Consider the following 25,189-nt stretch of genomic DNA (forward strand, 5'->3'; position numbering starts at 1 on the left):
AGGTTGGTCGAGCTTTGGCTCCCATTGCTGTTGCCCCGTTTTTGGGTGGTCCGCTCGAGCGGGCCATTTTGCGCTCGAGCGGGGTTTACACCATTCCAGCATTTCGAGTCCCTGCAAAACTTCTGCAAGTGTGTTTTCTACGCTCGAGGGGGTTTCTTGCGCTCGAGCGGGTTGCGCTCGAGCGGACTTGTTGGCGCTCGAGCGGATACTACCTCGTTGGTGAAAGTTCTGGAAGATGGAAATCTACGCTCGAGCGGACTGGTTTTCGCGCTCGAGCGGATGTACTTTATCCTTGTGTCTTGGAGCTCGAGCAGGCCTTCTTGCGCTCGAGCGGACATAGTTTTTTATTCTTGATGCTCGAGCATTGTGTTTTCCGGTCGAGCGGGAATGTCGTATAACAGAGGGTAGCTGGGCATTTTTGAATCACTTTCTACACTTTCTCTCTCTCTCTCTCTTACTTTTCCAAAACGTTTTTGAGAGCCTCTCTCTCTAGAACCTTGCCTTCTCTCTAGGTATTGATCTAGCTGGAGTTGTCTCCTCACCTTTGGCCTTTACAAAAAGGTTGTTGATCGTCGAGGGCTATCTTTTGATCCAAGAATTTCGGGATTTGGAGCATTTCCGTTTTCTTCATCTTCTTCTTTGGGTGTCATCGTTTGAGGTAGGGATTCCTACTCACTCTTATGGTCTTTGACAAAGATTTATGGTTGTTTTGATAAAGTGTTGAAGTTGGGCAATTTTGGGACTTAGGGTTTCAAAATGTTAAAAGAGGATTTGTTATTTTGATTCTAAAATGTGTATTATGGGTTTCAAAATAATGATATCGTTGTTGGTTGTTGATATATAGACCATTGGGTCAATATTGGGAAATGGGGTAGAAAACCCTGATTGGTTGTATAAATTAATTGGTATAATCAATTTGGAAAAATTGTGATTATATGAAATTGAGTTGGGAATAATGAAATTGGCTCATTATATAGTGGAATAATGGAGTTGGATTTATTAATCGCTCACTTTTGAAAACATGGATATTTTATCTGTTGGAGCTTTTATTATCTGTTTAGAAACAATTGCTTGGGCTACCGGTGGAGGGTAGTTTTGATTGTTGTAGACAATGCATGATGATTAGGCAAACTAAAACTAATCAATTGGATATGTCATAGAGTATGACTGGTGATAGAATACATTAACGTTATGTATTGATTGATTGTGTATATGACCTATGTGTATATACGTTGTGTGTATGGGAGGAGATAGGGGATGTACTCCACGGTTTAGGAGAAGATAGAGGATGGACCTCTAAATCGGATGTTGTTTGGGAGGAGATAGGGGATGAACTCCACTGATACAACTCATATGCTTGTCAGTTAATGTGTTGATATAGCTTATATGCTTATCTATGGAAGTGTTGATACAGCTCATATACTTATCTTTGGAAGTGTTGATATAGCTAATATGCATATCTGTTGAAATGTGGATACAGCTTGTATGCTTATTTGTTAAGATGTTGATACAACTACTATGTTTATCTATTATGAAATGGGAAACGTTTAGTATGAGTCACTATCTCATATAAATGGTTGGCCAGGTTCTGAGCCGTTGATGTAAATTGTGAAATTGATAAGAAATGGAAACTGAAAGGAAACATGAACATAGTGGTCATGAAATGAAAATGGGTTATGAATTGGTTTATGGAAATTGAACATTTATCAATTGCTAATGTCTTACTTATTGCTCATGCTGTGTTTAGCACATCTCTGCTGAGCATTGGCTCACCCTTTATGGGACATTATTTTCAGGTACAGGTAGTATGCCACCTCCAAGGACATAGCTAGAATGATGATGAGAGTTGAAGACTCTTGTCTTTGTTTATTTTGTTTATATTACATGTATATCAAGCCAAAGGCTTATTTTGTATAGAGTTAATACTCTTGTTTTGTGTAACCAGGTGTTGACTTGGAAAGCTGTAAGCCCATAGGGCATTTCCTTTTGTTGTTAACATATAATACAGTTGTAAGAATTACTCTGATGAATATAAATGGTTGATTTCTTTTATATCAATGCATGTTTACAATGATGGGTTTTATGTATTTTTTTTTTTAGGGCGTTACAACTTGGTATCAGAGCGTTCCGGGTTCGAATAATTTGGGTACGTGGGAAGTAATTTGGATCACAATGGGTTTGTCTCGCTTGGTAGAGACTTAGATGTAGTGTCATATGCTATGTGTTTAATTGATAACATGCTTATGTGACTATGTGGGTATGGAATGTAGTTTCTAGGATGTTGATTGGATCCTTGGGTTTCTGGGAGTCTTGTTGGAAAAGCACTTGATCAATGCTGTTTCTAACCGGAACTCTAGTAACTCCTCGGGACTGTCATTATCCGGAAATGAAATTCATAATTGCTTATGTGATTATGTGCTTACGTAGAGTGAATTACAGTTGTCCATGCATTAGGACGTGAGTGTTATAGCTTCGGCGCATTTGTGAATGTGCTAACGGTCTTGGTTACCTTTATTAGGATGTCAGGACGAGGACGTGGTAGGCATGGCAGGCGTGGTAGGCAGGAGATGCCTTTACCGGATGATATTCCGGCACAGCAGGAGGGAGTTGGTCAGGCTAATGTGGCCGAGCCAGCGGGTCAGCAGGCTATGAGTGACTTGGCCCGAGAAATAGCAGGAGCTTTAGGTATTCTCAGAGCAGGGAATCAGGAACAGGCCCACGCAGCTGAGACAGGGCCTTCCTTCTTGAAGAGGGAATTCTTCCGGTCCAATCCGGATGAGTTTGTTGGGGATCCGAAAGAGCCACTTAAGGCTGACGAGTAGTTGGAACAGATGGAGAAAATGTTCGAGATGCTTGGCATCGAGGACGGGGCTTTAAAGGTGACCTTGGCATCCTTCCAACTGAAGGGAGATGCGGGTCAATGGTGGAAGTACGAGAAGGGCAGTGTTTGTGGTGTATGGAAGGCGTTTGTGAATGCTTTTCAGGAGAAGTTTTTATCTTCAGCTGCTAGGGAGAAGCTGAGGGAGCAGTTTTGCCTGCTTAAACAGCAGGGCTTGTCAGTGGCCGAGTTTGAGGCTACTTTTACTAGTCTGTGCAGGTTTGCACCTGAACTTGTGGCGTCCGAGGAACGTCGTTGCTTTGAATTTGAGCGGAAGTTGAGGCGTGGACTCAAGCTGAGAGTTGGAGGGTCCTTTATCCGAGAGTACAGACGTTTGGTTGATGCTGCTGCTCATATGGAGATTATGATGCAGGAAGAGGATAAAGGGCAGAGAGGCTCCAAGAGGAGCCAAGATGGTCAGGGTGACAGCAAGAGACAGAGAGGTTCTAACCCTCAGCAATCTCAGGGTGGTTTGGCTAGATCGACCTTTCCAGTGCCGAGTGCGGGCTCTGGGAGAGGTAGTCAGGGAGGCTTGACTTGTTTTGCGTGTGGCCAGCTAGGTCGCAAGTCTTCGGTTTGCCCGCAGAAGGGGGGGTCAGCGAGCTGCTTCTTCTTCAGCTAGACCTCAGGGCTAGAGTCAGGGCAGGGGCCAACCTTTGTCTTGTTATCAGTGTGGTCAGCCTGGGTACCTGAAGAGGTATTGCCCACAGTTGAGTGCCGCTTCAGGAGCGTCTGGTTCTAGGCAGACGCAAAGTTATCAGCCAGCTCAGTCAGTGCAGGCCTCGAGGGCCAATCCGGGAGCTTCGTCATCCCAGTCAGTGCAGCAGTCTTTTGCTCCTAGAGGTGAGCAGGTGGATCAGGGGCCTACAGAGCGCGTGTATGTTGTTACTGCGCAGGACCTAGTGCCGGCTCCATCAGTAGTGAAAGGTACCTTTCTGTTTTGTAACTCGGTTGCTAGTGTATTGATTGATACGGGTGCATCTCATTCTTTTGTATCTGTTGCATTCGCATCTGTGTTGGAGTTGGAGTTGGCACAGTTAGCATCTCCTATTTGTGTTGTATCACCTGTTGGGGGTGAATTGATTTTGAAACACGGATATAGAGGTTGTGATATAGAGGTCCCCGACCATAGGCTTCCTTTTCCTTTTGTTGTCATGCCCATGAAGGGTTTTGATGTTATTTTGGGTATGGACTGGCTCTCATCTTACCAGGCTGTTATTGATTGCTACCGTCAGAGGGTCATAGTTTGTACCTTAAACCGGGAGTGTTTCCATTTCTTGGGGGATCGGGTTGGTAGTGTGTTGCCACCGATGTATGATCCGCGAAGGCGGAATAAGCTTAGTGGTCTACTTGCTAGCTTTATGAGTGGTGAGTGTGATGAGACCCAAATTGTATTGCCGAGGGTGGTTTGTGAGTATTTGGATGTTTTTCACGAGGATCTCGTCAGTTTGCCACCTCACCGAGAGATAGAGTTCTCTATTGATTTAGTGCCCGGCACAGCGCCGATTTCTATGGCACCTTATCGTTTTGCCCCAGCCGAGTTGAGTGAGTTGAAGATTCAGCTCCAGGAATTGCTAGATAAGGGTTTTGTTCGCCTTAGCGTTTCGCCGTGGGGAGCACCGGCCCTCTTTGTTGAAAAGAAAGATGGTGCCTTGAGATTGTGTATTGATTACCGAAAGTTGAATCGGGCTACGATTAAGAATAAGTACCCTATGCCCCGTATAGATGATTTGTTTGACCAGTTGAAGGGTTCCCGTTGTTTCTCTAAGATAGACTTGAGATCGGGTTACCACCAGTTGAGGGTCAGGGAGGAGGATATTCCTAAGACGGCATTCCGTACGCGGTATGGCCATTATGAGTTTCTAGTGATGCCATTTAGGCTTACCAATGCACCAACAGTCTTTTTGGACTTGATGAACCAGATCTTCCGGGAATTCTTAGATCGATTTGTGGTCGTTTTCGTAGACGACATTCTTATCTATTCGCCTTCTGAGGAAGAGCACGAGGAGCACTTGAGAATGGTGCTTGAATTGCTTAGAGCCCATAGGCTGTATGCCAAGTTTGGAAAGTGTGAGTTCTGGTTAGGAGAGGTCAAATTCTTAGGCCATGTGGTATCTAGGGAAGGAGTGTCTGTTGATACATCCAAGGTAGAGGCAGTGCAAGATTGGGCACAGCCTAAGAGTGTGTTTGAGATTCGCAGTTTTCTGGGATTAGCTGGGTATTACCGTCGGTTTATGAAAGATTTCTCCAGGCTAGCTTTGCCGTTGACTAGATTGACGTGGAAAGGGGTCAAGTTTGTGTGGAGTGAGACTACCGAAAAGTCATTTCAGGAGTTGAAGGTTAGATTGACCACCGCTCCGGTTTTGATTATTCCGGAGAGAGGGTTGGGTTATGCGGTTTATTGTGATGCCTCACGAGAGGGTTTGGGTTATGTGTTGATGCAAGAGGGGAAAGTAGTAGCTTATGGCTCACGTCAGTTAAAAATATATGAGAAGAATTACCCAACACACGACCTAGAGTTAGCAGCAGTGATCTTCGCCTTGAAGATTTGAAGGCACTACCTTTATGGTGAGAGGTTCGAGGTGTTCTCAGACCACAAGAGTTTGAAGTATCTGTTTACACAAAGAGACTTAAATTTGAGGCAGAGAAGGTGGATAGAGTTCATTGAGGACTATGATTTTGAGTTGCACTATCACCCGGGAAAGGCCAATGTTGTGGCCGATGCACTTAGTAGGAAACCCATTAGTGATGTAGCTTGTATAGCCATCCGGGAATGGGAGATGTTGGGTGCACTTGGCGAGTTTGATTTACTTTTGGGCGAATCTGTTGAGGCTGCGACCTTATTTTCTGTTGTTGCGCAGCCTACACTTGTGACCCGAGTGTTAGAGGCACAGAGAGGCGACCTTGAGGTAGAATCCCTCCGAGAGAAGATCTCAAATGGGAAGGTTGAGAAGGGTTTGACGGTGTATCCCGACCAGAGTGTGAGATACCGAGACCATTTGTTTGTGCCGGAGTCTTGCCGAGAGGAAGTACTCCGAGAGTTCCATCATTCACGCCTTGCGGTGCATCCGGGAGGCACTAAGATGTATCGGGATTTGGGTCGCCAATTTTGGTGGCGGGATATGAGGAGAGATGTGGCTGTTTTCGTATCGAAGTGCCTTACTTGTCAACAAGTGAAGGCCGAGCATCAGAGGCCAGCGGGTTTGTTGCAACCCTTGCCTATTGCCGAGTGGAAGTGGGAGCATGTCACTATGGACTTCGTTGTAGGTCTTCCGAGGACTCAGCGGGGTAGTGATGCCATTTGGGTGGTTGTAGACCGGTTGACTAAGTTGGCGCACTTCATTCCTATACGCGTGAGAGATTTGGTAGATCATCTCGCCGACTTGTATATTCAAGACATAGTGAGATTGCACGGGGTCCTAGTGACGATCATCTCAGATAGAGATCCTCGTTTTACTACTAGGTTGTGGCAGAGTTTGCAGAGTGCCAAGGGCACTAAGTTGACCTTTAGTACGGCTTATCATCCTCAGACTGACGGGCAGTCCGAGCGTACTATTCAGATCCCTGAGCATATGCTTCGAGGTTGTGTCCTTGACTTTAGTGGGACGTGGGAGAGGCACTTGCCCTTGGTGGAGTTTGCCTACAACAACAGTTTTCAGTCTAGCATCGGTATGGCACCGTTTGAGGCCTTGTATGGCCGGCCGTGTAGGTCTCCAGTGTGTTGGGTCGAGGTGGGTGATGCCCCTCTGTTGGGTCCGGAGTTGGTTAGGGAGACGACGGAGAAAGTTGAGGTTATCCGTAGGAGGCTTGTTACAGCCCAAAGTCGTCAAAAGAGTTATACCGATCGTAGGAGGAGGCCTTTGGCGTTTGAGGTAGGTGATCATGTCTTCTTGAAAATATCACCTAGGCGAGGTTTGATGAGGTTTGAGAAGAGTGGAAAGTTATCCCCTCGGTTTATCGGTCCCTTTGAGATCCTTGAGAGGATTGGGGAGGTTGCTTATCGTTTAGCTTTGCCACCGCAGTTGTCCGGAGTGCATGACGTGTTTTATGTGAGTATGCTTCGGAAGTATGAGCCGGATCCGTCCCATGTGTTAGATTGGACCGACTTAGAGGTAGATGAGGATGCCTCGTATGAGGAGAGACCGGTTCGGGTCTTGGATAGGCGGGATCAAGTCCTGCGTGGCAAGACCATTCCTTTGGTAAAGGTTTTGTGGAAACATCATGGAGTGGAGGAAGCCACTTGGGAACGTGAGTTGGAAGTCCGCGAGAAATATCCAGACTTGTTTGTTGAAGTGTAACCATGCATTGGTAATTTTGTAATATCGTTGAACTTTAAGAGCATTATATATGTCCTAAGTTGTAAAACATTGTGAATGTTTTGGTAAATAGAAATTTGTTATAACATTGCATATGTTCAATGTATTGTGGAAAGGCAAGCATGATGTTAATGTTGCATGTATTATGGAATTGTGGAAAATGAGTTGAAATTGGTAAATTTCAAAAGAATGCATGTTGATAATGCAGGTTGTTATGTATAATGTGATATGCCTCTTGAAAAGAGATGGGATTGACCGGTAACGGGTCGGATTGTTTAACATTATGTTGTAATATTGTTGGGAATGGAGAAAACTTGTTTTTACTAAACTTGTATTTAATTTCGGGGACGAAACTCTTTAAGGGGGGAAGGTTATAGCGATTCCGGTATTCCCTTTACTGTTCTGTTGCATTCCGAACTCGGTTCCGTGGAGTTAGTAGTTGTGTCTATCTTGTTGTCGTCCTTTAATTCCATTTGTTTGAGTTTTAGGATGTGTTGGGCTTGGTTGTTACAAGTTGGTCGAGCTTTGGCTCCCATTGCTGTTGCCCCGTTTTTGAGTGGTCCGCTCGAGCAGGCCATTTTGCGCTCGAGCGGGGTTTACACCTTTCCAGCATTTCGAGTCCCTGCAAAACTTCTGCAGGTGTGTTTTCTACGCTCGAGCGGGTTTCTTGCGCTCGAGCGGGTTATGCTCGAGCGGACTTGTTGGCACTCGAGCGGGTACTACCTCGTTGGTGAAAGTTCTGGGAGATAGAAATCTACGCTCGAGCGGACTGGTTTTCACGCTCGAGTGGATGTACTTTATACTTGTGTCTTAGAGCTCGAGCGGGCCTTCTTGCACTCGAGCGAACATAGTTTTTTATTCTTGATGCTCGAGCGTTGTGTTTTCTGGTCGAGCGGGAATGTCGTATAACAGAGGGCAGTTGGGCATTTTTTAATCACTTTCTACACTTTCTCTCTCTCTCTTACTTTTCCAAAACGTTTTTGAGAGCCTCTCTCTCTAGAACCTTGCCTTCTCTCTAGGTATTGATCTAGTAGTTGTCTCCTCACCTTTGGCCTTTACAAAAAGGTTGTTGATCGTCGAGGGCTATCTTTTGATCCAAGAATTTCGGGATTTGGAGCATTTTCGTTTTCTTCATCTTCTTCTTTGGATGTCATCGTTTGAGGTAGGGATTCCTACTCACTCTTATGGTCTTTGACATAGATTTTTGGTTGTTTTGATAAAGTGTTGAAGTTGGCAATTTTGGGACTTAGGGTTTCAAAATGTTAAAAGAGGATTTGTTATTTTGATTCTAAAATATGTATTGTGGGTTTCAAAATAATGATATCGTTGTTGGTTGTTGATATATAGACCATTGGGTCAATATTGAGAAATGGGGTAGAAAACCCTGATTGGTTGTATAAATTAATTGGTATAATCAATTTGGAAAAATTATGATTATATGGAATTGAGTTGGGAATAATGAAATTGGCTCATTATATAGTGGAATAGTGGAGTTGGATTTATTAATCGCTCACTTTTGAAAACATGGATATTTTATCTGTTGGAGCTTTTATTATCTATTTAGAAACAATTGCTTGGGCTACTGGTGGAGGGTAGTTTTGATTGTTGTAGACAATGCATGATGATTAGGCAAACTAAAACTAATCAATTGGATATGTCATAGAGTATGACTGGTGATAGAATACATTAACGTTATGTATTGATTGATTGTGTATATGACCTATGTGTATATACGTTGTGTGTGGGGGTGGAGATAGGGGATATACTCCACGGTTTAGGGGAAGATAGGGGATGGACCTCTAAACCGGATGTTGTTTGGGGGGAGATAGAGGATAGGCTCCACTGATACAGCTCATATGCTTGTCAGTTAATGTGTTGATATAGCTTATATGCTTATCTATGGAAGTGTTGATACAGCTCATATGCTTATCTTTGGAAATGTTGATATAGCTAATATGCATATCTGTTGAAATGTGGATACAGCTTGTATGCTTATCTGTTAAGATGTTGATACAACTAGTATGTTTATCTATTGTGAAATGGGAAACGTTTAGTATGAGTCACTGTCTCATATAAATGGTTGGCCAGGTTCTGAGTCGTTGATGTAAATTGTGAAATTGATAAGAAATGGAAACTGAAATGAAACATGAACATAGTGGTTATGAAATGAAAATGGGTTATGAATTGGTTTATGGAAATTAAACATTTATCAATTGATAATATCTTAGTTATTGCTCATACTATGTTTAGCATATCTCTGCTGGGCGTTGGCTCACCCTTTATGGGACATTATTTTCAGGTACAGGTAGTATGCCACCTCCAAGGACATAGCTAGGACGATGACGAGAGTTGAAGACTCTTGTCTTTGTTTATTTTGTTTATATTACATGTATATCAAGCCAAGGGCTTATTTTGTATAGAGTTAGTACTCTTGTTTTGTGTAACCAGGTGTTGACTTGGAAAGCTGTAAGTCCATAGGGTATTTCCTTTTGTTGTTAACATGTAATACAGTTGTAAGAATTATTCTGATGAATATAAATGGTTGATTTCTTTTATATCAATACATGTCTAAAGTGATGGGTTTTATGTATTTTTTTTAGGGCGTTACAGATATAGCAAAAGAAAGATACAATATCTTTGAATGATTGATTTTTCCGTCGTAGATAGCACAATAATGAGATCAAAGTCAGAATTAGTAGGGCAGCTATTGGACCACCAATAATCAACCATAGATGCCTCTTCCTATTGTTGAGAGTTGTGTTTTTTGGACTCTCTATGGGGACTAAGTTAAAACAAAAAATGAGATTATTAGTTTGTAGCTATAAGAATATATATAATTGTTTGACAGAAACAATCACACAGATGTAAAATAAAGAGTGAGACACGCATGTGAGCTTCAGAGATGACATTCTTCTGCATTATCCAGCCAACATTTTCAAAAACCATTGCAACAATCCTCTTGGGAATAGACTTGTAATTATTCAAAAATAGTAATAAAAGCCATAACTAGATGTAAATGTTATTGATGATAATGGTTATAATAATGATTCTAGGGTAAATTACATGAATGAAAAGGCAGCACTTGGCAATCTCCATCTTCAATACTCCTTATTAAAGGGGCATAAATTAATTAGAAAAAAATATTAAAATACCCTTCAAAGTTTGATGAAAATGCAAAAATAAATAAATAAATAAATAAATAAATAAATAAATAACAAAATAAAACAAAACAAAACAAAACAAAAAAACCTCCCAATATTTCATAGTCACGTCAAGTTGCTCTATAAAACTTAAGGACATAAATGATCTACCATTAGCATTTTCCATTGTCAAATTTCAAAGAATACCTTATTATTAGCAAACCCCACATGTATTATAAAACATGTGGTTTTTTTTATTCAACCAAATTTCAAGGGTTATGTTTGTATTTTTCTCAATTAACTAAGGAACCATATATTTTAGTATTAGAAAAAGACTTACAGCTGTTTGCAAGACTGCCGTTGTTACGAATGTACAAGACTTTTTGACTATCCCATGTATATACTGAAACTTTAAAAAATGCGCACCCTGACGTCACCCCATTAGATGAAGTTATAGAAGCATAGCCTTGACAAGAACTGTTAGGTTTTATTTCTTGGCAATCCCGTTTGACAAAACTCCTTTGAGTTGTAATTTTATTCGCATTTTTATTTCAGTGAGGCTATGAGTGTTTAGATGTGAATCCAAACCGAATTGTGCCTTTCAGAGAAGTTTGTGATACTAATGCTTTCAAGATTGCCACTTCGCTGATTATGACGGGGATCGAGCTGCCCGATCAGCTCGCGGGGGTCGAGGGGGCAGCGCCCCTTGGTGGGTCCGGGGCAGCGCCACGGTGGAGTCGAGTGGCAGCGCCCCCGAAGCAAAATGCAAAAATGCATTCCAAGTTGCCTGTCCGCTCGAGCGGACATTACCCCGCTTGAGCGGAGAATTCCTGGTTCCAGCAATTTTGGTCGCCTGTAAAAGTACTGAGATGAGTGATTTCGCGCTCGAGCGGGTTCTCTAGCGCTCGAGCGGACCTCTGTTATATCACACGCATATTTTGCTGATGCCGCTCGAGCAGGCTGTTGGGCACTCGAGCGGAGATCGCGGGACAGATTCTATAAATTCACGTGTTGGGTCAGATTTTAGGTTAACTACTCCAGATCTTCTTTTTGGGTTCTAGGGTTTATATCTGGGGATACTTTGTGAGTTTTCTTTGATGCTTTGATTGAGTATTCAACTCATGTTTTAAAGAGTATACATCAAAGGTTTTGTTTGTTCTACAAAAGAGAGAGTTCTTCTTCGGTGGATTCTGAAGAATTCGAGCCTGAAGCTTTGGTGGATTCCGGGGTGGCTCATCGTAAAGACAATTCCGAGGTGAAGACGGGTTGGAAGAGGCACATAGAGGTTGGTTCAATTAGGTGTGGATTCGCTAGGTAATTGAGAGTATACCTGTGTAATTACTTTAAATCTTCTTAGTGGATTGTTTTGTGGCTGTTGCCTGTGGTTTTTTATCATAGTTGGAGGTGTCCAATTGTGATTTTTTCCACGTAAAATCGTTGTGTCTCTTTGTCATGATTGTTTGATTGGGATTGTTATATTCTGCTTAAAATTGATACATAATCACGAATCAACATCTAGGGGATTTCTAGATTTTTCAAGAACAATTTGTCCTACATATCTCCTTGCAGTCACTAAGATCGAGGCTCAAATTAAATGAACTAAACAAGTACCGATTGAACTCCATTGTTTTTCTCGTCTCCTCGAACACATCTCCACCTATACAGCTGGATGGGTTATACTTTGCACAACTCCCAAATTGCAAATGTCCTTCAGGATCACAATTTACCATTATGTCGCAATAAAAAGGATAGTCACAGATATAAACCACTCCAGAAGAATCTAACCGAATCATATTATACTGATCATCAATGGTGTTCCAAGTGAAATAACTCTCATTCTCATTCGAGAAGTAACTAAATTTGAATGAATTGTAAAAATAATTATCATACTTATTAAGTAAACCAAATTGTACCCATTCCACATCCCACTTCTCCAATAATCAACTCGTCTCAATCTTTTCCAAGTTATAAGTTGTGTTGTGTTGTTTGGATCAATACCTAGAGTGAAACCCCCCAGATCCGGATCCTCTGGTGTTGACCATGAAGTGAGAAACCGATGCTGCGGCTTACCCCCACTCTTCAAGTTAAACGTACCCAATTTCATACCTTTTAGCCATACATCGGATGGATAATCAAAACTTTGCCACACAATATGATCTCCGGATCTGAAAACAAAATTCCCATAATCAAGAAGTGTTGCGCTTGTGCTAATACTGGAAGACTGTTCAGAGTTGAGAGCGATGGCGGTCCCTCTGCTGTCATTGATCATCAACTTCCACTCTTGAGTTATCTTTAGTATTCCAGAGCTATCTGTCAGTGGATTGTCTCTGTTGGCTAGCCATACCACCGTCTTGTTTTGAATCCATGTTGCGATGAATTGAATTCCCAAGTAGTGGTTGGTGGATCCACTAGGGCTGCTGAAGAAGCCTAGTTGAAAATACCCATTTAGAGAGGATATATTTTCCCAGTCTCTCATTTCTTGGCCAACTACAAGCGTGTCTGTTGAATTGGAAACACCGACATGAAAAAACCAACAAGAGAACACCAACAACCCCAAACAAGGTAAAAAAACAACCACTAAACATTGTTTCATCATTCTTGCATCTAATTCTACAGAAATTAATGATTCACTTGAAAATAGCATTCCACAATATATATATATATATATGCATAAATTTTTTTTTTTTTTTAAGAGTGGATACATAGAAAGTTCTTGATTTCATATTGATGTGATAATTTGATAAAGTGAAAATAAATAAAAATTTGTTGGTAATGCTAAAGTCGTTTTTTCACATTCATAGGCCCCAGAGGGGTCGTCCTCGTCCTCATCTTATTAAAGTAGTGGGTCATCGTTTGGACAAAAAAATGACCGGATAGTGTAGACACCCCATTTTTGACCGACCTGGAGACTCAGACGTCACCAGTTGAGCGCTCGGTGATATTGCATATTGTGCTCGTTCAGAAGTTTCAAAGTCTCGGCTGCGAGCCTTGCCTCCGGACTTCCGAACTCTTTTGTGCTTTGCCTCGGTTTACGAACCAAGCTCTGTTTTCTCTGTTTTCTCTTCCCGAAGGGAGGGAGAGATCTCGTAGATCATCTCTCAGTGGCCGTAGGCTACGTTTCGTAGTCGTAGGCCATTTTGCCGTTTGGAGTCCGGTTTCTAGTTTTTCGGGGCCGTTGGCCGTGTGCCTCGGTTCGGGACCGCTTAACCATCTCCGTTTGCTCCAGTTTTTGGCATACGTCTTATTTGCTCCCTTTTGAGGGACACTGGGGTCCGAGAGACCAACTTCGTGGTCGAACACCACTCCCGGTGCCTAACAGCCGATTTTCGGGGCCTCGGACTGTGCGTTTCGGCCCCCGAACCTTCATTCTGCATCGGTTTGGGTTCATTTTTTGGCAGGGACCTCTGTTTCATTGGTAAGAAGGCCGTAGAAGGGTGGGAGGCCAGTAATTGTTCTGTCAGTCAACTTTATCCCTTCATCGCCCTCCGTCACCCGATTTTCCTCACTTCAAAGCCAATGTTGAACACCCTTGGGCCATTTTCTTGAACCCTAAACCCCATATTTGTGATGTACACATCTGGGAAGCCACCAATATTTGGTGGCCGGCCAGTAACCCTTTCTGACCCTTTTGAACCCCTCCTTGAAGTGGGTTGTTCTCTCTCCTGGTTCACTTTTTTCAGTGTTTAACCACAGGGTTGTGTTGTGCACACATCAGAGGCTCTCTTTCTATGGTGGCCGGCCATTAATCACACTTGACCCTTTTGACCCTTGGCCAGCCGGCCATGGGAAGTAGCCGACCGGCCACCTGAAACCTAGATAGCTGGCCGGCCAGAATCCTTACATCATCTACAGTGCAGACATGCATCTGTTTTCCCTCCAGAATCTGTATCCAGGGGGCTGCTTTTTGGAGGGAAACTTGGCTGGTTTTCCCTCCATTTTTCCCCCCTTTCCCCCCCCCCTTTTTGCCTATATAACAGGGGCTCCAGCTCTATTATTAGGGTTACAAAATTGCCCTAAGAGCTTTGCATACATACACCTCCATCTCCCTCTCTTCCAAGCTTCAAACCTTTCAAACCCTACACCATTTCTTCACCAACCCATAGCCCCACCCTTCCATCCTTCATTCCAGCAGCTGGAGGTTGTTCTTCAAGGCCTAGGAGTGCTGCATCTCAAGCCAAAAGGGTGCCAAAGTTTAGTCTACAAGGGTAAGCTCTATTTCCCTCTTTTTGGTCCATATTTTGCATCCTTTCTAAGCCTTATTTCCTTGCTGTTTTGGGCTCCGACCCTAAATGGAACTAGGCTTATTTTGAGCTCCTTTTCACTTTTGTTTAAGGGCCTCTCACTGTTTGAGGCCTCCTTCTTGCACTTGCTTCATTATCTCCCTTGTATGCCATCTTCTTGTGTAGTATTTTTGGCCTATGTATAAACTGTTTTGAGCTCTGTCATGAACTAAAAAGTAGCTTATTTTGAGCCCTTCTCCAACATTTTTGAAGGGCTCATTGCTTTTTGAGGCTTCTATCTTCTACTTGCCTTTATATCTCTCTTTTGGCCATATTTTTGCATGATTTGTTAGCCTCTTTCGCTTCTGTTTTTGGGTTCTGGTCCGAACTATAAATGGCCTTATTTTGACCCCATATTCATGTTTTATTAAGGGTCTTTCACTGTTTGAGGCATCCTTTATATACTTTGTGTTATATCTCTCTTTTGGGCCTTATTTTGAGTAGTATTTTAGGCTTGCATGCATACTGTTTTGGGTCCGGCCATCAACTGTAAAATGCATTATTTTTGGCCCCTCTTCAACATTGTTGAAGGGCCCCTTTGTGTTTGAGGCTAGAAACCACTACTTGCTTCTTTATCCATCTTTTGGCCCTTTTCTTGCATGAGATCTTAGCCATACCTGTGCTGGTTTTTGGGGTTTTTTGTAAACTATAAAATATCATATTTTGGGACCCTCTCCAACATTGTTGAAGGGCCCTAATCTGTTTAGGGTCAGAAGCTGTGAGTTGCTTCTTTATCTCACATTCAGGGCCTTTTTTTTGCATGCTAGTTTTGCCCTATTTTTATTTACTGTTTAGCCTTGCTTAAAACTGTAAACATGCTTATTTTGGGACTTCCTTGAATCTTTCTTCACATGTCATAAGCAAATAATGCATGCTTGATGTAGCTACAAGTCATTTCATGTGCTTAATCTTGCATTTCGGGACCATTTCATGCATCAGGTGCTATATTGCCATGATTCGGGACTGTTTTGGGGCATATTTTAGCGCTGAAATTTGCATGCTTGTATGCCATATTCCATGCCTTGCCATGTCTTGTTAGAGTGGCATTTTGTGCCTTAGGGTCGGTCTTCGGTTTACGTGCATGTGTGCACGTATTTCGAGTGTCTCATTTTCATCTGATGGCCTCTTATGCGAGTGTGGCTGAGGTCCACTTGTGTTGGTGTAAGTCCATTGTGCATTGTGTATGCCATTTCATTTCGTAGCATTGTGTATGCTAGGCCGTATGTTAGCGCATTGTGTATGCCATGTTACCTCGTGCATCGTGTATGCCATTTCATAGCATCGTGCATGCTAGGTTGTATATTAGTTGCATTCATGCATGTCATGCATACTGCATTATGCTTGGGATAGGAGTTAGCCCAAGCACGGGAAACGAGGTACGTTTCGCACTCCGAGTGACGGAACGTGTCTTAATTCCTCAGTCGCCGACACTCCAGATTATCCACGATGGAGTTAGGTTTTAGTTTTGTTTTCTTGTGCATTCATTCTATATTGAGTTGCACAAATCGACTCCTCGGCCATCATGCATCGAGATGCGTGATTGGTGGCACGAGGATCGAGGCATGCATACATTTGTGAAAATACATTGCCATGCCCTTTTCCTGCTCTCTGTTGCAGCAAATCAAGAATCAGCAGTCTTCCGGGGATTGGCGCGCTTTCCAAGAATCCTTGCAAAACAGAGGCTAATTGGGGCATCGCAGTGGATTTCCGTGCCAAGCAACCCGAGCATGCATCATTCATCATCCGGAGCGGAGTCGAGGCAGTTCCTAGCTTGCATGCTAGTTTACAGTTCTTAGTTAAATTTGTAAACTTAATTAGGATTTTGTAATTATTTGAACTGTAATATTTATTCGGGACTGTATTATTCTTTTGGACCCTCTGTGCGAGGGCGTAATTGTAATAAGTGTGAGTGCGTGTGATGTATGTCTTCCAACCCCACGTCTTTCTTCCCTTTTATTTACCTGCTTATGATGGTTAGATTAGGGCATGTTTAAATTAGCATACAGTATGACAGCATGTTTGCATCATTCATCTGTCTTGCACGCACCGGGCTCGGCGCATCATACTAACTGCATTTTTACTTCAATTTCAAAGTTAAATACTTGTTAGCTGTTGCATCTCATACGCCATGTTTAGAATAGCCGAGCCTACTATAGTTGCATTTTTGCATGTGTTGCATTAGGCATTTCTGTATATTTAAGATCATGCATGGATTTCTAATTAGCTTCTGTTTTGGCTTGGAGTACTCGGTGAGTTTTATGCTTTAGCATCCTTACATGTGTGTGAGTGACTGCCATGATAGCATGCTTACCATGAGGCTATTTGCTTATGTGATATAACTGCCTGAATGCTTGTGGGTGAAGGTTGGGTTATTTGGATTGGAACAATTCATCAAATGTGTGTTTTAAGCCCACTAGATAAGTGGCAAAATCATGTTTTTCTAAGCCCACCTGAGGGTGGCAAATCCACGTCTTAGCCTACTTGCGAGTAGCACCATCAAACCATTTTCAAATAAACATCTCCCGAGGTGTTCGAGGACGTCTACAGTTTCTAGCGACTCTGCTGGGGAGTTAGAGAACTTGACTCGAACTCATGATATCTGTTTTTAACTACACTTGTGTGTTTCTTTGCATTGCATTTGCATTGGTGCGCCTAGGACACTGTGTTTGCCATCTGCTATTCCTGAACGGTTTGCCGGAGGCTTGTCTTGTCAAGGCATGACCATAAGGCTGACCGATTGTGGGCTCTGCCAGTATGGGAACACAAACCCCGGTTTTACCGGGGCACCCTTTTGACCATTCGACCTAGTGCATATTCGGAATCCATAATGACCATTCCAAACTAGGACAGGTTGCTTACCCGATATAGGTTGTTTGAAACCGCTGCGTGCGTAGTGAAACCCTAGCTCCTGACAAAATAGGACAGGGAAACCCTACCCCAACATAGGGGTGTTTTGGCTCTCACTTACTTGTTATGTGCTTTGGGGTGCGTCTCCATACGAATGCATGTATCAGTTTACAGAGTTTGGGCATCAGGCCTACGGTCACCAGTTCAGTATCTTGGGTATTAGGCCTGTGGGCACCAGTTCAGTATTTTCGGAAATCAGTTATATCTGCAGGTATCAGGTTCAGTTTTGGGGACAGTAATTTTGAGAGCAGGGATCAGTGGTCGAATGCAGTTATTCAGTTATATTCATGTCTGTATTGGTGGGATTGGGCTGAGATGTTGCATGTTTTCTCTTTCAGTTCAAAGACTTGGTTCAGGGCAACCAGTGTTCTCCTTTGCCGAGGCAAGACAGGAAAAGGCTCACCGGTTCTTCAGATTCATTAGTCACCAGCTCGGTCCATCCGATCCGTCAGTCACCGGTCACATCACCTCTGTTCAGTTCAGTAAAACTCGTGATGGCGCAAAATTCGGAAGAAATTGTGGTTATGGCAGCCACATTGGACCAAGGAATCACATTGCAAGGTGATACCGATGTTGAAGTGCCACACCCACCCAGGTCACTTGCCGCACATCCGATCTGGGAACCCCAGTTATTTCAAACCCGTGAGCCCACCACATTCGAGTTAATGGGAATAATTGGTGACCTTCAAAGATCTGTGGCGGATCTAGCCTGCGGAATGTCGGTTCCGCTGCCAAATGCATCGTATGCTGGAAATTTCATACCGCAGGAGCCCCCACTACTGGGACGAATTGTAATCGAACTTAGCCAACCTGAAGCCATCCCAAGTTCCGGCAATGCCATGTCGACAACAACGGGGCTCTGCTCTGATGTAGCAACTCAAACCTTCTACCATGCCGAGGCGAGTGGTAAGAACAAGATGAAGGTGGACACCGATCCCTACGAACAACTCCTGTGGGTTGTTGAGGCTTTGAAGGCCGGAGGATTGAATAAACAGCAGGTGTTCGCTGTTGCTGTAAAAACTGTGGATGACATCTTCCCCACTCAGGCCGAGAGCAGTTTAAGCCAGAAGGAAAATCGAGATGGGGACCGTCGTACCAGAACAGTTCCTTCCAATCCTAACCCTGCACCTAGAAAAAATCAGAAAGCTAAGGCAGCACCTGCCGACCCCTTTTCGAGTGCGCCCAACAAAAGTCAGCAAGCCTCGAAGTATCCCCCCCGAAGTCGCAGGGCCTTCCATGCCCTCTACATGCCTTTGTCTAAGGCCCTTCAAATCCTCGTCAAGGAAGGGCATCTGAAGCCCCTGGAGCCGCAGCCATTACCAAAGAACCTCCCTCTCTTACACAACCCAGCTAACTACTGTGCATACCATCAACAACCAGTCATAGCACCGACAACTGCTTCCGTCTTCGCCACGAAGTGCAAGATTTGATTGACAATGAAGTCATCCTTCCTCCAAGATCGGCAAAGTCTGTCACCACCGGGTTGGTGGATTTCGAGAATAATGCAAGTATGTGATCAGGGGTTGGACCACCTGCGGGCGGCGCGCGGTTTACCTCGGGTGCGACGTGTGGCACGCATTATTTTGAGCATTTGCAAATGCTAGTTTTGTAGTTTCTGACTTGGGTGTTGAGTCAGTTCTGTAGTTTTGTTTTGAGTCTGTCTTGTTGCATCGAGTCAGTCCTGTTGTACAAAGGTCGGGTGATTCCGGGGGTGTTACCTCGGGCATCACCATTTTGTTTTGTGTCTGTCTTTTTGCTTTCTTTTGAGTCTGTTCTTGCTTGGAGCTAGTTACACCAACAAATTTGAATGGAACAACGGTAATTTTCACGCTCTTGTATTTGCTTCTGCCGTGTGCCAGTTGTGCCAGAAGTTCTGATTGAGATGGCAGTATTTGACCAGAACTGTGTCTTTTCTGTGCCTTGAACTCATTGCATTGACCTAAGTTTTTAAAACTTTTTTTTCTAACACTGTGGTGAAAACAAAGATGAAGGAATTCCTTGGGATTTGCGAAAATTTGATCAACTGAGAGAAAGAGAGGCGTGCTAAGCCCTTAATGAACGAGATCATGCTTGTTAATGTGAGTACTGAGAAAGATCCTGGCTTGATCCAGATTGGTTCTACATCGTCTTCAGCGCAAGCGACTAGTCGCTTTCTTAAAAGATTTCAAAAAATGTTTTGCGCGGTCCTGCGAAGACCTGTGTGAAATCGCTCTTGAGATTGTGCAGCCTAGGATCGCTCTCAGCCTCGGATCGCTCTCAGCCTCGAGACTCGCCCCCTTGCTTTCAAACCTCAAACTCGGCCTCAGAAAGTTCAAAGGTCAACCATAATGTGAGGCCTGCATGGCCAGATTCGAAGCAGCCCTCGGACTAGGGGCAAGGAAAGTCAGATCAAGAAGATCAAGTGTTTTCAAAGGAAGCTTGCGAAGCTAGATCAAAAGCCCTCAAACTAGGGGCAAAACTGTTAGATGTGCTTGAAGAGTCAAAAAATTGGGATGTTTCTCAAGCTAACAAAGATCGGCAAGAATGCCAAATCCCAGAGGGGAAGAAAGAAGAAAGTATTGCTGAAGAAAAACTGAGTTCCGATCTACAACACTAGGGGCAAATTCAGCCCCCCCCATTGGATAGACTCCTACATCATCAACGAACAACAGCCATTCTCTTGGATTCAGAAGGATTCTAGATCTCAGAACCATTTGACATGGACCAAGCTACACTTTTACCCTTGAGAGGCTCGCTGGGCCAAAAACCCGGAAGGGCGGCCCAGGCAAAAGTTAGAGCAAGAAAAGAAGAAAAAGAACAAAAAAGAGAAAAGAACAAAAAAAAATCAACAGAGAAATGAAATGAAAAGAAAAGAACGCAAAAATTGAAAAGAAGAAAAACATAGCTCGCGAGGTTGAAAACCCGCAAATGGCGACCTTGGCAAAAGTTAGAGCGCAAAAGGAGAGGTTAAATACCCGAGTGTACCTTAACCCCGAACTACGTAAGGCTTGATTCCCATCTTTAGGATACGTAGGCAACTTCATTCTGAAGTCCAGCCGTAAAACACTTCAAACTCAACTATTTCCATGTAATGGTTTTGATCATCTTCGCTTTCTCTATATTCGAGAATTTGGTTGTGTTCGTCACTCTGAGGACTGACTACAAGGCGCTGCGGAGCCATTCAGACAAGGGGCAACTTTCCGTTGCCATTCACTGCGCTGTGGTGCCGTTCAAACAAGAGGCAACTTTCCGTTGCCATTCAAAACGCTGCGGTGCCATTCAAACAAGGGGCAACTTTCCATTGCCATTCAATGCCCCGCGGTGCCGTTCAAACAAGGGGCAACTTTCTGTTGCCATGCAGTTCCCCTCAAGCAAGGGGCAATTTTCCTTCGAATCTGAAGTTGTGCATCTCAAGAGCGGGTTCCGTGCTCGTTGAGTAGTGGCCATTTGCAAAAATAGTTTTTGAGAATTTTTAATGAAGTTGACTAATTTTCTCTCAAAAATTATTTCTTTTTTCCAAAACTGGACCATTTCTTGGACCCCAAAAAGGGAAAATTTTCAGTGCTCACAGCCTAACTTGCGTGATTCAAATCAGAAAATCGAATAAGCGCGTTAATCTAACTCTCATTTTGATCAAAATTGTTTTAGAAAGCCAAAACAAAAAAATGGTCAAAATTGATGAACTAGGGGCACAGTTGAGTCAGGCTTCCTGTCTTTTCCTCATTGTCAATGCATTTGCCAGAAATGGAACTCTACTTGCCAGAAAGGGCATCGTATTCGCCAGAAGAGGGCACAACTGAAGTTAGCAGAAAAGAGCGGAAAGCTCTCTCATCCTCCAAGCAGCGAGGTATCTAGCCGAGTGCGAAGCACGAATTGGAATGGATCGAGATGCTCCATTCCCTCATCCGGCGCATCGACAGATGTCACCGAAGGAAATAGCCGTGAGCTGATTATGTTGGGCATGAGCCCGCAACTTCCTGTTCATCCATCAACCACCTAGGAGAGGGATAAAAAATGAGAGATTAAAGAATAGAGAGATGTGCGCTGAGAGAAAAAGTGAGAAAAAGGGCTTTTTTAGCAAAACCAGAGCCTGAGGGCCGAGTGATGTGAGAATCACAAATGAGAAAGGGTGGGAAACAATACCCGAAGAAACTGGCTCCTCGCGTACTGAGAGGTCTCTCGTCTTTGTAACACGTCTGTGTGTTGTGTCTTTTGTTTTGTTTGTCTCGATTCTTGCTTTGAGTCGTTCCGAGTGTGTCTCGATGCGTTTAGGTTGTTTACCTTTTCTTTTCCATTGTTCAGTCTTTTTCGCTGTGTTCAGTCGTAAGCTCAATACCCAGTTAAGAACGCTTTTCTTAATTTCAAAAATTGTCTTGCGCTCAGAGTGCCGTGTTGTTCTCCACATTTGTGCAAAACAAGATCTTGTTCTTTCAAAAACCGCAGGGTTCAACCCGAGTCATGTGGGAACAGTAAAGCCAGAACCCATCTGAAGCTATATAGGTTCCAAACTTCGAAGCAAAAAGAAAAGAGGAAGATGTCGGATACCTGAGTTTGCTTCAACTCCTGCAAGTTCCGCCATCGCATCCTGTATGGTCAGAATGAGCTGTGTGTTCAAAATTGAAAGACTACTGAGTTATGAGCCGTGTGTTCAAATTGAGCGGTGTTATGTTATGAGCTGCGTGTTCAACATGAAGTATAGGAGCTGCGTATTCACCTTCAATTTGGACTGTGTGTTCAAAAAATCAACGTTTGGGCTGCGTGCTCAACTTTCAATCAGTGTGGGCTGCGTGTTCACCTTCAATTTGGACTGCGTGTTAAGAAAATCAGTGTTTGGGTTGCGTGCTCAACTCTCAATCAGTGTGGCCTGCGTGTTCACCTTCAATTTGGACTGTGTGTTCAGAAAATCAGTGTTTGGGCTGCATGCTCAACTCTCAATCAGTGTGGGCTGCGTGTTCACCTTCAATTTGGACTGTGTGTTCAGAAAATCAGAGTTTGGGCTACGTGCTCAACTCTCAATCACTGTGGGCTGCGTGTTCACCTTCAATTTGGACTGTGTGTTCAGAAAATCAGCGTTTGGGCTGCGTGCACAACTCTCAATCAATGTGGACTGCGTGTTCACCTTCAATTTGGATTGCGTGTTCAGAAAGTCAGTGTTTGGGCTGCGTGCTCAACTTTCAATCAGTGTGGCCTGCGTGTTCACCTTCAATTTGGACTGTGTGTTCAGAAAATCAGCGTTTGGGCTGCGTGCTCAACTCTCAATCAGTGTGGACTGCGTGTTCACCTTCAATTTGGACTGTGTGTTCAGAAAATCAGCGTTTGGGCTCTGTGCTCAACTCTCAATCAGTGTGGGCTGCGTGTTCACCTTCAATTTGGACTGCGTGTTCAGAAAGTCAGTGTTTGGGCTGTGTGCTCAACTTTCAATCAGTGTGGGCCGCGTGTTCACCTTCAATTTGGACTGTGTGTTCAGAAAATCAGTGTTTGGGCTGCATGCTCAACTCTCAATCAGTATGGGCTTCGTGTTCACCTTCAATTTGGACAGTGTGTTCAGAAAATCAGTGTTTGGGCTGTGTGCTCAACTCTCCATCAGTGAGGGCTGCGTGTTCACCTTCAATTTGGACTGTGTGTTTAGAAAATCAGTGTTTGGGCTGCGTGCTCAACTCTCAATCAGTGTGGGCTGCGTGTTCACCTTCAATTTGGACTGTGTGTTCAGAAAAACAGCGTTTGGGCTGCGTGCTCAACTCTTAATCAGTGTGGGCTACGTGTTCACCTTCAATTTAGACTGCGTGTTCAGAAAGTCAGTGTTTGGGCTGCGTGCTCAACTCTCAATCAGTGTGGGCTGTGTGCTCACCTTCAATTTGGACCGTGTGTTCAGAAAATCAGCGTTTGGGCTGTGTGTTCACCTTCAATTTGGACTGCGTGTTCAGAAAGTCAGTGTTTGGGCTGCGTGCTCAACTTTCAATCAGTGTGGGCTGTGTGTTCACCTTCAATTTGGATTGTGTGTTCAGAAAATCAGCGTTTGCGCTGCATGCTCAACTCTCAATCAGTGTGGGCTGTGTGTTCACCTTCAATTTGGACTGCGTGTTCAGAAAGTCAGGGTTTGGGCTGCGTGCTCAACTCTCAATCAGTGTGGGCTGCGTGTTCACCCTCAATTTGGACTGTGTGTTCAGAAAATCAACGTTTGGGCTGCGTGCTCAACTCTCAATCAGTGTGGGCTGCGTGTTCAACTTTAATTTGGACTGCGTGTTCAGAAAGTCAGTGTTTGGGCTGCATGCTCAACTTTCAATCAGTGTGGGCTGCGTGTTCAGCTTCAATTTGGACTGCGTGTTCAGAAAATCAGTGTTTGGGTTGCGTGCTCAACTCTCAATCAGTGTGGGCTGCGTGTTCACCTTCAATTTAGATTGTGTGTTCAGAAAATCAGCGTTTGGGTTGCGTGTTCACCTTCAATTTGGACTGTGTGTTCAGAAAATCAGCGTTTGGGCTGCGTGCTCAACTCTCAATTAGTGTGGGCTGCGTGTTCACCTTCAATTTGGACTGCGTGTTCAGAAAGTCAGTGTTTGGGTTGCGTGCTCAACTCTCAATCAGTGTGGGCTGCGTGTTGACTTTCAATTTGGACTGCGTGTTCAGAAAATCAATGTTTGGGCTGCGTGCTCAACTCTCAATCAGTGTGGGCTGCCTGTTCACCTTCAATTTGGACTGTGTGTTCAGAAAACCAGTGTTTGGGCTGCGTGCTCAACTCTCAATCAGTGTGGGCTGCCTGTTCACCTTCAATTCGAACTGTGTCTTCAGAAAATCAGTGTTTGGGCTGCGTGCTCAACTCTCAATCAGTGTGGGCTGCGTGTTCAACTTCAATTTGGACTGCGTGTCCAGAAAATCAGCGTTTGGGCTGCGTGCTCAACTCTCAATCAGTGTGGGTTGCGTGTTAACCTTCAATTTGGACTGCGTGTTCAGAAAATCAGCGTTTGGGCTGCATGCTCAACTCTCTATCAGTGTGGGCTGCGTGTTCACCTTCAATTTGGGCTGTGTGTTCAGAAAGTCAGTGTTTGGGCTGCGTGCCCAACTGTCAATCAGTGTGGGCTGCGTGTTCAACTTCAATTTGGACTGTGTGTTCAGAAAATCAGCGTTTGGGCTGCGTGCTCAACTCCCAATCAGTGTGGGCTGCGTGTTCACCTTCAATTTGGACTGTGTGTTCAGAAAATCAGCGTTTGGGCTGCGTGCTCAACTCCCAATCAGTGTGGGCTGCGTGTTCACCTTCAATTTGGACTGGGTGTTTAGAAAATCAGCGTTTGGGCTGCGAGCTCAACTCTCAATCAGTGTGGGCTGCGTGTTCACCTTCAATTTGCACTGCGTGTTCAGAAAGTCAGTGTTTGGGCTGCGTTCTCAACTCTCAATCGGTGTGGGCTACATGTTCACCTTCAATTTGGACCGTGTGTTCAGAAAATCAGCGTTTGCACTGCGTGCTCAACTCTCAATCAGTGTGGGTTGCGTGTTCACCTTCAATTTGGACTGGGTGTTCAGAACTTTAGCGTTGGGCTGCGTGCTCAACTCTCAATCAGTGTGGGCTGCGTGTTCACTTTCAATTTTGACTGCGTGTTCAGAAAGTCAGTGTTTGGGCTGCGTGCTCAACTCTCAATCGGTGTGGGCTGTGTTTTCACCTTCAATTTGGACTGCGTGTTTAGAAAATTAGTGTTT

General features: G+C 43.9%; 1 protein-coding gene and 1 long non-coding RNA gene across 5 annotated transcripts in view; both read left to right on the forward strand.

Annotated features, from left to right (window-relative positions):
• Positions 1 to 25,189, forward strand: part of LOC114276085 (plastid transcriptionally active protein) — a 302,545-nt gene that overhangs the window by 127,279 nt on the left and 150,077 nt on the right. The gene's annotated exons all lie outside the window — the stretch shown is intronic.
• Positions 1 to 25,189, forward strand: part of LOC145790953 (uncharacterized) — a 215,388-nt gene that overhangs the window by 126,928 nt on the left and 63,271 nt on the right. The gene's annotated exons all lie outside the window — the stretch shown is intronic.

The sequence above is a fragment of the Camellia sinensis genome, chromosome 5, assembly GCF_055761805.1.
Source record: "Camellia sinensis isolate YWXY chromosome 5, ASM5576180v1, whole genome shotgun sequence".
Lineage (NCBI taxonomy): Eukaryota > Viridiplantae > Streptophyta > Magnoliopsida > Ericales > Theaceae > Camellia > Camellia sinensis.